This window comes from Mytilus galloprovincialis, chromosome 7 (assembly GCF_965363235.1).
Source record: "Mytilus galloprovincialis chromosome 7, xbMytGall1.hap1.1, whole genome shotgun sequence".
In the NCBI taxonomy this organism is placed as follows: Eukaryota; Metazoa; Mollusca; class Bivalvia; order Mytilida; family Mytilidae; genus Mytilus; species Mytilus galloprovincialis.
The window spans coordinates 53,454,410-53,467,181 of NC_134844.1; positions in this window are offsets into that span (position 1 = coordinate 53,454,410).

Genomic DNA, 12,772 nt, shown 5'->3' on the forward strand with positions numbered 1-12,772 from the left:
TTTTCAAAAAAACTTGTTGCATCTAGGAATGATGATAGCATAAAGATAAAACAGTTTGGTAAATTGTTGAAATGAAAATAGATAGGCAATATGCCAAAGACGGAGGTCCGGTAAGGGCTATTGTTGGCATAATATTTGAAGTACATCTGATGAAACGTTTTTGACATTTTTTTAAATACTTTAGTAACTACTTCAGTCGATTTTATTCATTTATGTGAAAATTTGAACTGATTTGTTTATTGAAAATGTACATAAATCAGGTTTGGGAATATTTTGACAAATGTTCAAACTCCTTCTTTTTCTCTATACATGTAATACAGGGTAAAACATTGTGCCCCATAACACCAATTTTGCTTTTCATTGAAGACTTCAATAGCCCATCAATTGTCCTTAACCAAAATTTAAGCAGATTCCAGAAAACAGCCCATATTTATGTAACAACAGTATTCTACTTCCAATAAATAGATTAAAGTTTACATTTTTTACAAAGGACAAGGGGCTAAAAGGGCCATTTTTAACCCCACCCCCAAATTTCATTTTATTTGTCATGTTGTAACTCTATACCAAAGACCTTCTGAAAATGGTGGCATTTTGGGTCTATCTCGTATATTATGTTGCCTAGCAACCATTTTAATGAGGGAAATAAACTCATTAAAAATGCTAAATATACAGCTTAATCTATCTAATTTTAAAATCAATGCTGTTTAATATGCAGTGATATTTACACTCATACATAATTAAATGCATCTCAATATAATGCACATTTCTTGGTAAAATCATTGTAATTTCTCCCTAGCAACAAATCTTTGTCCATAGCAACGGCAATTTGTTTTCTATTTTACAAGATTTAACTTTTAATATTTTGCTACAAAAAAATGATTCAAAATGCACATTGTAAAAAGGAATAAAAATCCAAAGTAAATGAATAAGAATCAATGTTGAAATATCAACAAACAAAACTACAGACAAACAAAAGTACAGAAATTCTCTAAGATAATGTAGTAATGAAATGCACTTCTAAAGTTCATCTGTGGTGTAAAATATTGTAACAATGCCCTTACGGTAAAATTGCTGGTTATTACATTGTTTTCATGAATTAGTATGCGTACACCTTACATATTCTTTAAATCCTATTACATTATCATATTTTGTCTCTAGTGTTGGGTGGAGTCCCTGGGGTTTCACTAGTAAGCGACGAAAAAAATGATTTAGCCACAAGAAGACAATGTTAATATTGATATTAATTATCTAAAATGAAGAAATATAGAAACATGCATTAAAGGGTGTTTTCCTCTATATCAGTGTATCTTCATTTTTCTTTTAAAAATGTTATATTTTGGTGCCAAAAAGGGGTCTTATTGGGCCTACTGGCTGAGCAGTTATGTTTTCATAGTATGAAATTCAAAACAGTGTGGCTGTGGCCATTGATTGACACATTAAATTCATCCATTGACTGGGACAATTTACGTGAACGTTTGTCTGTAACGACCACTATTCACGACGTACCTACGATAGACATTTAAACTGTGGGGTCACCAAAGGTTTCTTAACGCCTTTAATTATAAAGTAATTCGAAAAAATAATCAGGAATAACCTTTATGTTTTGATTTATATAATTGGTATAAATCAAAACATCGTGTTATTTCTGATTAATTTTTTCGAATTACTTTATTGGGGTGTTGAGAACCTTTGGTGACCCCATAGTTTAAGTGTCTTTAAAAAGTACATAATGATCAGTGGTCGTTACATACAAACGTTCATCTAAATTGTCCCAGTCAATGGATGAATTTAATGTGTCAATCAATGGCCACAGCCACACTGTTTTGAATTTCATTCTATGTTGAGGAAAGACTTTTAAAATGGATAAAATCCATAATTTTTCAAGCAGTAAGTATATTATTAGAAAGACATGACTAAATAACCCGATATAGATCGTTACCTCACGTGACCGAAATAAGAAAATTATTGTTTTAAGTCATCCTAGAAATTTGGATTTTAATTAGAGTTTTAATAAAAAAAAGAATGTGATAAGAAGATATGTCTACAACTATAAGATATAACTTATTATATTGAAAATATTCTAACATATTCACTACTGATACATGTTAATGTATCATATCTAAAGTTTCCATTTCCAGAACTCGAGTTGGAGTTATTTGCCTTTGCTGGCCACATTGAAGGACAAACAGATTGATTTTCTTATCTGACAAAACAAATTTGAACTTGTGGTACCAGCAAGACTGATAAAACAACTTACTAGATAACATTTTGTAAAATAACAGAGCCCGCGCCACAATCAATAAAATGGTTAAATTATAACGACACCTGTATTTGTTGTTCTTGTAGCATTTATCATTGAAATAGTTCAAATTGTTTGGGATAACTATTTATATTATATTTATATATAGCTGATGATCAGGGGTTTAGTTATATTTATATATGTATATACAAATATGTTTTATGTTATTAAACTAGTTCATATTTTCTAACTATATTAAGGTAGGAATTACACATACTTATTCATAAATATATTATTTATGCAACTCCGTATTTTAACACATGTATATTTCACGGATATTTTTCTAAGACTTCCGATTATCAGCCGCCCTGCCAAAATTTTAAACATTATGATACTCTTGTTAGATGCTTAATTTCAAGGACAGTATATACAGGTGAATTTATCTATAGAAGATTTCGATATCTTTCCCATGTCAGAGAAAACAAAAGAGCATAGTACATGTATCATGTGTATTAAGATGTAATTACTTAAATGTGTTCATAGTTGAATTAGTTCGTTATATGTAATGATAGGTGTTTATTCGCATATAGTATGCATTTAGAACATAATTAGGTTTTAACTACATACAAAAGATAGCTTCCATTAGGGATTGTGATAATAGTTAATCCTGGTATTTTATAATATCATTTTTTAAAGTTTTATAGGTGATGTGCTATCTATAGCAGATTATGATATGTTATATCAATTAAAGAATACTTACATTGATTAAACTTCAATATGTAAAAGTTTAAGTTAATTGATTGACCTTGACCACTGCAGAGGTTATTATATCTGACATATTTTTGATACGTTTGTAGGCAATGATAGGTGGCCGACTGAATAGTTTACATGCAGTAGGGTCATTAAGTATAATTGACCAATGTTTCCGTAATAATGATGATAGCTTCCGAATCGAGGGATGGTACTTACATTGTAGTCACCATAGTTTAAGGGGTGCCCTTGTTATTAGATTTCTATTTATATTTCATTGCATTTTCTCTTTTGGTATTTAAGGCTGAATTTATGCAATTGTGAATTTCGTTAGACGAGTAACCTCTCTCTAATAACTTAGATTCAAAATGTTTGATAAGATTTTCCAGATTAGATTGATTGCTGTTTAAACGTAAATGTCTTAGGCTTTCTATGGTGGCCGGATGCGGCCATTTCGCCTTTTCGCGTTTTCACGTTTTCTCCTTTCACTTTCACGCGAAATCGAGAAATCGAGAAATCGTGAAATCGGGAAATCGAGAAATCGAGAAAGCGAAATCGAGAAATCGGGAAAGCGAGAAATCGAGAAAGCGAAATCGAGAAATCGAGAAATCGAGAAATCGAGAAATCGGGAAATCGAGAAAGCGAAAACGCGAAATCGAGAAATCTATTTCATTTCCCGTTTTCGCGTTTTGCTTTCTTGATTTCTCGATTTCGCGTTTTCGCTTTCTCGATTTCTCGATTTCCCGATTTCCCGATTTCCCGATTTCTCGATTTCTCGATTTCGCTTTCTCGATTTCTCGATTTCCCGATTTCCCGATTTCTCGATTTCTCGATTTCGTGTGAAAGTGAAAGGAGAAAACGCGAAAAGGCGAAATGGCCGCATCCGGCCACCATAATCAAGCCGTCATCGCGAAATCCTTTGTGTAAGATAACTTGTTTATTAAATGGAAATTTTTCCAAGATCGAGCTTATAAATGTGTAAGCTCTAACATCACATATAGAGGGTGACGGAACTGCACCCATTGAACAACCAATTCTCTGGACGAAATGGTTTCCGGCAAATTCAAATTCATTAGTATGTAGTACTAGTTTAAGTATATTTATAAGATAATTTTTTTTTATTAATGGGATTTCATAATCGCTTTGTCTCATGTCAGTGTACGCATTTTCTATGGCTCTTTTAGGTTCATTATAGTACATGTTGGTATACATGCTTCCTAAGTCATAGGTGCATAAAATTATATCATTAGGACATATACAGTATTTTCTGACACTTGAAATATTTGTGTAGTGTCCCTAGTATATGTATTTTGTCGTTTCACTACTGGTTGGAGAAAGTAATCTAATAATCTACCAATTAATTATGTAGGGGAACCACATTGTGAGATGATGGGTCGTCCAGATATCTTAATTGTAATTATATTATGAATGTTTTCTAGATTGTTTATTATACTGCCAGACAAGTTTATGAACTTTTGACAAGAAATATAATCTACCACATTTGTTATTTTGAAATCCTTGTTCAAGGAACTTGTAAGTGGTCTTATTTATTTCGTAAGTGAGATGAAGATGTTCTACTAGTGCTTGAACATCGCTCTGGATCATGTGTGTGTTTGGGGCTTCAATTTTTCGTAATGTAAGTTATCAATATGCATTAGACCTTGGGATATGTATGTATTGCTTTTAAGTATAACTACAAAATGTATTATAGTTTCGATTGCATTATTAACAAATTGAGGTGTATATACAGATTAAACATAAAAAGGATGTAGTGGTTTGTAATTACCGTTATCTAGCGGAAAATGAGATGTAAATTTGAATTAGATGACGGTAATTACAAATCACTACATCCTTTTTATGTTAAATTTTATGGGAAATTCTTTTTGGTCAAGCACAAGGTCACTCTTACGGAATGCCTCCTCGCTTGCCAGGTCCACCCCGTCGCGGTAGGGGGCGTGGTAATAGTCACAATCTATGTTTTAAATGTAACAAGCCGGGTCATTTTCTTAGGGATTGTCCAGCTAACCGAAATTCTGCAAGTTCAAATTAAATTATTTACATAATTTTAAAAGCAAGTAAAATACATCTTCCATTCCGTTAATTAAATTCATACTTATTTCATTTCAGGATGCATTCGGTTAAAACCATGGGAATTAAAAATAAATTTGGGAAGAGATCCTACTTCAGTAACAGTTAGACGCCCGACGTTTGTTAATTTTGAAAACAAAATTGTTGATAATAGTAGGGAGGTAGTTTCAGCAGAAGAGGTTTATTCAAAAGCCATGGATGATGTATCTCCAGATATACAAAATATGATTTTTTTGAATCCGAAGAATTTTGTTGCTGGACAAATTCATACAAGGTTAAAGCAATGGGAGAAAGTATTAGCTTGTTCGTATTCTTCAGATGAAATTTTAGATTGACTAGTTCATGGTGTAAATATTAATTATTACATGGTACATTTTAAAGGAGATTTCTGGGGACACCATTATGATGATAAGTTCCCACCTAGCAGAACATTCAATAACTCAAATAAATGCAAAAAGTTTTCTACGTTCATAACAGAAACCGTTGTGGATAGACTTAGAAATGGTTCAATCGAATGCTTAGGAAAAGTAGGTTTAGTTAAACGACCCCACATTGTAGCACCTTTAACCATCGCGCCAACAAAACCTAGATTATGCATTAATCTAGTGTATTTGAACAATTGGATCAAAGATGTACCGTTTAGTTTAGTCACTCTCAAAAATGTACATCGAGCCGTAAGAGAAAATGCATATTTTACCTCAATAGATGATAAATCAGGTTTTGATAATGTTATGTTATCCGAGGATTCCCGTGGACTAGTGGGTTTCCAGTGGGGTGGATTTTATTTCATTTTCAAAACATTACCGTTTGGTTTTAAACTTTCTAGCTACATTTATCACACATTAAATCTGCAAGCAACATCGTATATTAGGAGAAAGTTTTTGATTCCTGTACATTTGTATATGGATGATCGTCTTGTCGAGGAAGTAAGAAATTCTGGTTTAAAAGCAGGTGTCAGTTCCGCTTTATTGGCAAATTACATTGTGTGTGAAGTTATAACTAGATATGGGTATTGCATTAATTTAGACAAGACCGTGTTTATCCCGTCCCAATCAGTAGTATTTTTGGGATTTGTTGTTGATTCCGTAGCTAGATGTTTCAGAATAACTGAATCCAAAAAACAAAAATTTATTAATTTACGCGAGGATTGTTTAAGGAAAGGTGCTATTACGGTGCTAGATTTTACAAAAATTAGTGGGTCGTTATATTTCTTTTATGTTCGCTGTTCCGGCAGCAAAACTTTACACTCGGGAGATGAATAATGCAATTTCATTAGGAATCCGCAACCAAACAAGCATCCCAATGACAAAAGATTTAAAGGACGAACTTAATAATTGGCGGTTTTTGGATTCATGGACAGGAAATTTAGAATGGAAGAAAGAGAGACATTTAGTTGTAAACATTTATACAGATGCTTCTATGTTCAAATGGGGTGGATATTTTAGAATAAATGATACAGAGCATAAAGTGGGCGATTCGTGGGCACATGAAATGTTATCGCTTCCTATTATGGTACTAGAGGCTAAAGCTTTGTTATATGTTTTAAGATCCGTACGGGAAGACATAAAGGGTAGTCGGGTGGACGCAAACGTAGACAATCAGGCCTTGATAGGTGCTTGGAATAACGAAGGTTCCAAATCTATCCACTCTTAAAGAAATTTTTCAATTGACTTTGGATTTAGACGTAATGTTAAATTTACATTTTGTACCATCTAAATTGAATTTAGCAGATGAGCCATCGAGAAAACTTAGTAAATCGGATGCGAAATTAGATAGCGATATATGGAGTACAATACAAGAGTATTTTGGTGACATTACAGGACACACGATCAACTTGATGGCTTTAGATTCTAATAGCATGATAGACAGAAATGGTAAAATTCTAAAACATTTCACTCCAACTGTTTCTCCATTGTCGTCAGGTGTAAATTTATTTGCCCAAGCCGTGGATAAAAGTGAAATCTGTTGTACGTATTTCCTCCTTTCGCATTATTATTACCGGTGTTGTCTTTCATCGGGGAGAATATGTTAAATTGTACCGTGATATTACGTGCGGATGGAGTAATAGCCACATGGGTTCCAACATTTTATGAATTGATACACGATGCTTTTATTGTTGGTAACAAGGGACAAAAGGGTGTTTTGAAATATCCTACAAAGAAAGGTTATGATCCAAATGGTATAAGGTCATCTGGAAATCTGTGGGCAGTTCGCATAAGTTCAAAGCAATCCCTGTGTTTTAATTATGGAAAATTATTATTTCTTAATGAACCACTTATTTCTACTAAATTTCACTTGTTATGTATTGGTGATTCAATAAGATTTTTACAGTGGCGAAAAGATTTTAAAAACCCAATGGTAAATGTGTTTTCACAAGGAGGTGCTCTTTTGTGTGAAATAACACCCCAAATTGAGAGACTAACTAGAATGCATCCTCCTAGACTTTTGTTTATTCATGTAGGTGTCAATAATGTAAGCAAATCCTTTCTGTTTGAAAGCGAGTTCAGCCAGTTATTAATTACAACTCAACAAATAGAACATTTAGCACTTATACTTCAGTACACGCGTACGAGTGATAGGCACGTATCTTTTGTATTATCATCAATAATCAGGTGTAAAGATGAAGCTATAAACGCAAGATCGGCTATCATTAATGAAAATATAGAAAGTTTATGCAAGCGTAATTGTTGGATGTTCATGGACAATTCAAACATTAATTGTAGACATTTGAGAGATTGTGTGCACTTGAATGAAGAAGGTCAATTAATTTTTCTAAACAATTTGTATGGTGTATTAAAAAATGTTTGGTGATTTTTCTTGTGTAAATATATATATATATATATATATATATGTATGTGTTATAAAAATTTGAGTTAACACTTCACAATGTATTTTGGTTTTTATTATCAGGTTTTATATATTTTGTTTTAGGAGTATCTCATGAAAAAATTTGGTGCCCCTACATAACGTGTTCAGCTATTCTAAACAGAAATGTAGTTTGAAAAAAGAGATTGAATTTTTTTTTCATATTTTTAGATTCGCAGAAAAATCTTACTAATGCGAGTCCAGAGGACATTAGGAAATTTTTCATTTTCAAAGAAAAGGGTGGGAAAACACAGTTACACGATATTAGCTGCCCTTTACGCACGACACACGGCCTTCAAACTTGCCAATGCCCAAGGATTTTGGCATCAAAGTCAGTTGATTCTTTACTGGGAAAAATCAGAGCATTATTTAGAGACGAGGGCAGATCAGGAGAGTGGAATCCTATGCTTCTTACGGGTAACCCTGTTGCCTCACATTTGTTAAAAAACATCTACATGTCATAAATCAGGAGCAGGCTAACGCTAACATTTCTGTAAAACAAGCTCCTCCATTAATGTTTAGTAAGTTGGGGAAGCTATGCAGACATTTATCATGTAGAGCTTCAGTTGAGAAAGGTCCTATTTCGAACTTTCTCTATGCAAGAGACCTGGCTTATTTCTCAATTTTATGTCATTCTGGTAGCAGAGGGGGCGACCTTGGTTTATTGACAGCAGACAGATGTTTTCAAATACCCGACTCAGAGGGCATTTTTGTGTCTCAAACGGCCGGAAAAGTCGATAATTTGGATAATCCGAGAAATTTCATAGTTCTTCCTTCAAAGAATTCTGATATTTGTCCGGTTAAAAACTTAACAAAATACATCACCAACGCTAAGGAGTTAAGCATTACTCTTGTTGAAGGGTATGTTTTCCGTATACGAGATAAAGTGTCACGCAAAATCGTTAACGAACCAGTTACTTCATCTTGCATGACAGAGAGACTCAAATTATACATTTAAATGTGTTGAAATTATACAAAAGGGAAACTTCCCATAGCAGTAGGAGAGGATGTGCAATTACATTGCGTATGCTAGGTGTTAATGATGAAGGGATAAATCAACACGTAGGGTGGGTCACAAAAAAACATGGTTGATCATTATGCTAATGTAGGGAAATTGATAAGTCCTAAAGGACCGTCCTCAATTTTGTCGCAGGTTGCGGAAAATTTAGTGAAAGGAAGTTCTTCTTTTGATAAAGTTTCAAATCAATATACTGGTTTGAGCAAATTGAAAAGTTTCAGTTTCAATTAGTTATGATTGTGTTGAACAAAAGAATAATAAAGTCTTCTTCTAACATGGGAAAGCTTTTTTATAAGTATTGGATATGTTTTATGGTAATAGTTGTTGAATAAAGAGGTTGGAACATTGCATAAGGTTTTGTATTTAGCCAGTCAGTCATGTCAAATCATTTCAATGAGACCCGTTTATACATCGTTGGTTTGTTGAATCCAATATCTTATATATGAGAGGAACCGTTGTGAACTTGTAATATTCCACTATTCCAAGTTACCCCTTTCGGTACCTCGAATGTATAAGATAGCGCGGCCACTCTTGGTCTCATCGTCACTCAATTGGAGGTCATAGTTAGGGCATAATCGCTATGTGGACCGAATACATAAGCGTTGCTGATTGAGTGGTCATTGTGTTTAAAAAAAAACAAAAAACAAAAAACAAAAAACGCATAATACATAATACATAATACAAAAAGCTAAAACAGAAAAACAGGGGGGAAAAAAGCTCGGCCTGTCACATGGGTTTTATATAAACTTTTGTTCCTGTTCGTTTTTAGAGGTGTTCGGATATTATGGGTTTTGAATATGATATATTCGGTAGGTACAAAAATAGACATTATTTCGTTTACTCATTTGGTGTGGTCGGAACCGAAGTAGTAACGAATACTGGAGATTGTAAAATAGATGGTGAAATGGCCACAAATATTAATAAACAGATTACGCAACTTTGGGACTTGTACTTATTTGAACCTTTAGATAGGCTGTGCTTGGTATATAGTATGAAGCTTTTGGTATTTTATTTTTGGAACTGAAATGCGCATGAAATATCTAAACAGCTTCAAACTGAACATGAGATTTAGCGATCGTTTAACACAAATACGAGTCTATTAGAATGTTATGTGGTCAACTGGTCATTTGAAGAAGCCAGATGGTTAATATCTAAGAACCAGGTAATAGTTCGTATTAATTAGTTCACTTGATTCCTTTCACCCCTTTTCAAACTCTTATGGTTTGTTGAATCCAATATCTTATGTATGAGAGGAAACGTTGTGAACTTGTAATATTCCACTAATTCAAGTTTATGAGGCGATCTTGTTATCAATTTTTATTGCATTTTCAATCAGATTAAGAGTGCGTCAGGGAAAGCGGAATATATCAAATAGGGAAAACCGTGTTTTATTGGTATGACTGTTTAACTTTTTTTACAGGTTATCCACATAGAACTAAAATGACTCAATACACTGTTATCACAGAGATATGTCTCGCTTTTTTTGTAATTGTGATAATGCAAATGTTGAAATTAAAATAGGAGTACTTTAACATGCAATTTTTGCAAATATTCAAAGTCAATGAACCATGACTGAAGGTGCATGGCTAAACAATCTTCATGGAAATAAGATATGCCAATGCTAATACAACTGCAAATACCATCGACTTATCTTAAGTAGTTCCCTTTAAACAACCCTAAACACAGACTTATACATGTAAACTATGCAAAATTTCAAATTGAATACATCATAACTGAGGGGGCAGGGTAATAAATTCTCCTTGGAAATGAGATATGCGAATGCTTATACAACTGTATACCAATTATCATTAACTTACCACTAGTGGTTACCCATAAACTGACCTAATCACAAATTAATACATGAAAACCAAGCAAAAGTTTCAAAGTCAATAGACCATAACTGAGGGGCCGGGGCCAAATAATCTCCATGATAATGAGATATGCCAATACTAATACAACTGCATACCAATTTTTATTAAACTACCACTAATGGTTCCCCATAAACTGACCTAATCACAAACTAATATATGAAAACCAAACAAAAGTTTCAAAGTCAATAGACCATAATTAACTGAGAGGGCGTTGCTAAAACATCTCCACGGTAATGAGATGTGCCAATACTAAGACAACTGCATACCGAATATTTTTGACTTACCACCAGTGGTTCTCTATAAACTAGACCTAATCACAAACTAATACATTGTTGACGCCACCACCGTCGCGGACGCCGGAAACAGCATACCTATGTCTCTCTTTTTGACTCCGTCAGACGAGACACAAATAGGATGCCTTATGATATTCGTGAATATCATTGAAGGTAGAGCAATGAAACCATAACGGTAGTAATATTCGTTTTTCATGCAGATTGCTCTTGGTAAACCTGTAATGTTGCTAACTGTTAATAATGTAAAGTATTATAAAAATGATTCTACAAAACAACTTGTGCAACTAAATTAAAAATGTTATCGTTTGTTTTCTTTAAATTTTGGTACAACTACAAAGGAACATTAATTTACAGTTATAGTGTCTACCTGTAACTTGTTTAATTGAATAATCGCACCTGTCTTTTTGCACATGTATTTCCTGATTGTTTTTTTTATTTTTTTTTTAATTATTTCAATTCATTCTATTTCGGCGACTTCTAAATCTTAACTCACCATACATTAACAACTTATGCTATTTTAAATGCATCTATTTGTGATAAGTTTAAGTCAAATTTAATGGATAATTTGCCATTATTTTTTTGGGCAAAACCAGAAGCATCATTTGTGATACCAGAGACATATAATACAATTGTATTATATGTCTCTGGTGATACGACATGCAATGTATGTCCTGTCTTTTTTATTTTTTTTTTCTATTGATGAAGATGATGAAGATAGATGGATGTTTAACGTCGAGTAGCAAATACATATGCATATTCAGGACGAGACTAATGTTAGATGAATATTTATGGTGCTTTAAACCCAGGTTAAATCCGCCATTTTCTAAATAAGATAATGCCTATACCAAATCAGGAATATGGCAGTTGTTTTCCATTCGTTTGAGGTGTTTGAACTTTTGATTTTGTCATTTTATTTGGGACATACCTTTTTGAATTTTCCTAGGGGTAAAGTATCTTTTGTAATTTTACTTTTACTGGAGTGACACGCTGTGGTGAACTTTTGACGTGCTAGCGCACTATGCAACAGTCCGCATGTAGACATATCACATTAATTGGTCACTGTATTCTGACTCAGTCCAAGCTGGCCAGTCTGACAAGTATGCTCTTACTCCTGAATGCCACGTGATTGGCAAAGAAGTAGCAAATAGAAATTCTTAAGTATTTGGTTTGACCCGTCCGGGGTTCGAATTTACAACTTTCCGCACTCGAGGCAACTAATATAAACATGCTACCCCGAGACCATGCATCGACAGAGGCGGTCCAGCTTTACCCCGAGACCATCGACAGAGGCGGTCCAGCTTTACCCCGAGACCATGGACAGAGGCGGTTCAGCTTTACCCCGAGACCATCGACAGAGGCGGTTCAGCTTTACCCCGAGACCATCGACAGAGGCGGTTCAACTTTACCCCGAGACCATCGACAGAGGCGGTTCAGCTTTACCCCGAGACCATCGACAGAGGCGGTTCAGCTTTACCCCGAGACCATCGACAGAGGCGGTTCAGCTTTTAATAATCTATTCAACAAAATGCAAATGAGACATGCCCAACATTTTTTTTTATCTATAACGAGTGTTTGTTTTAGACCGTTGGTTTATCGTTTTGGTTTTACACTTGTCATTTTGGGGGCCCTTTATAGCTTGCTGTTTGGT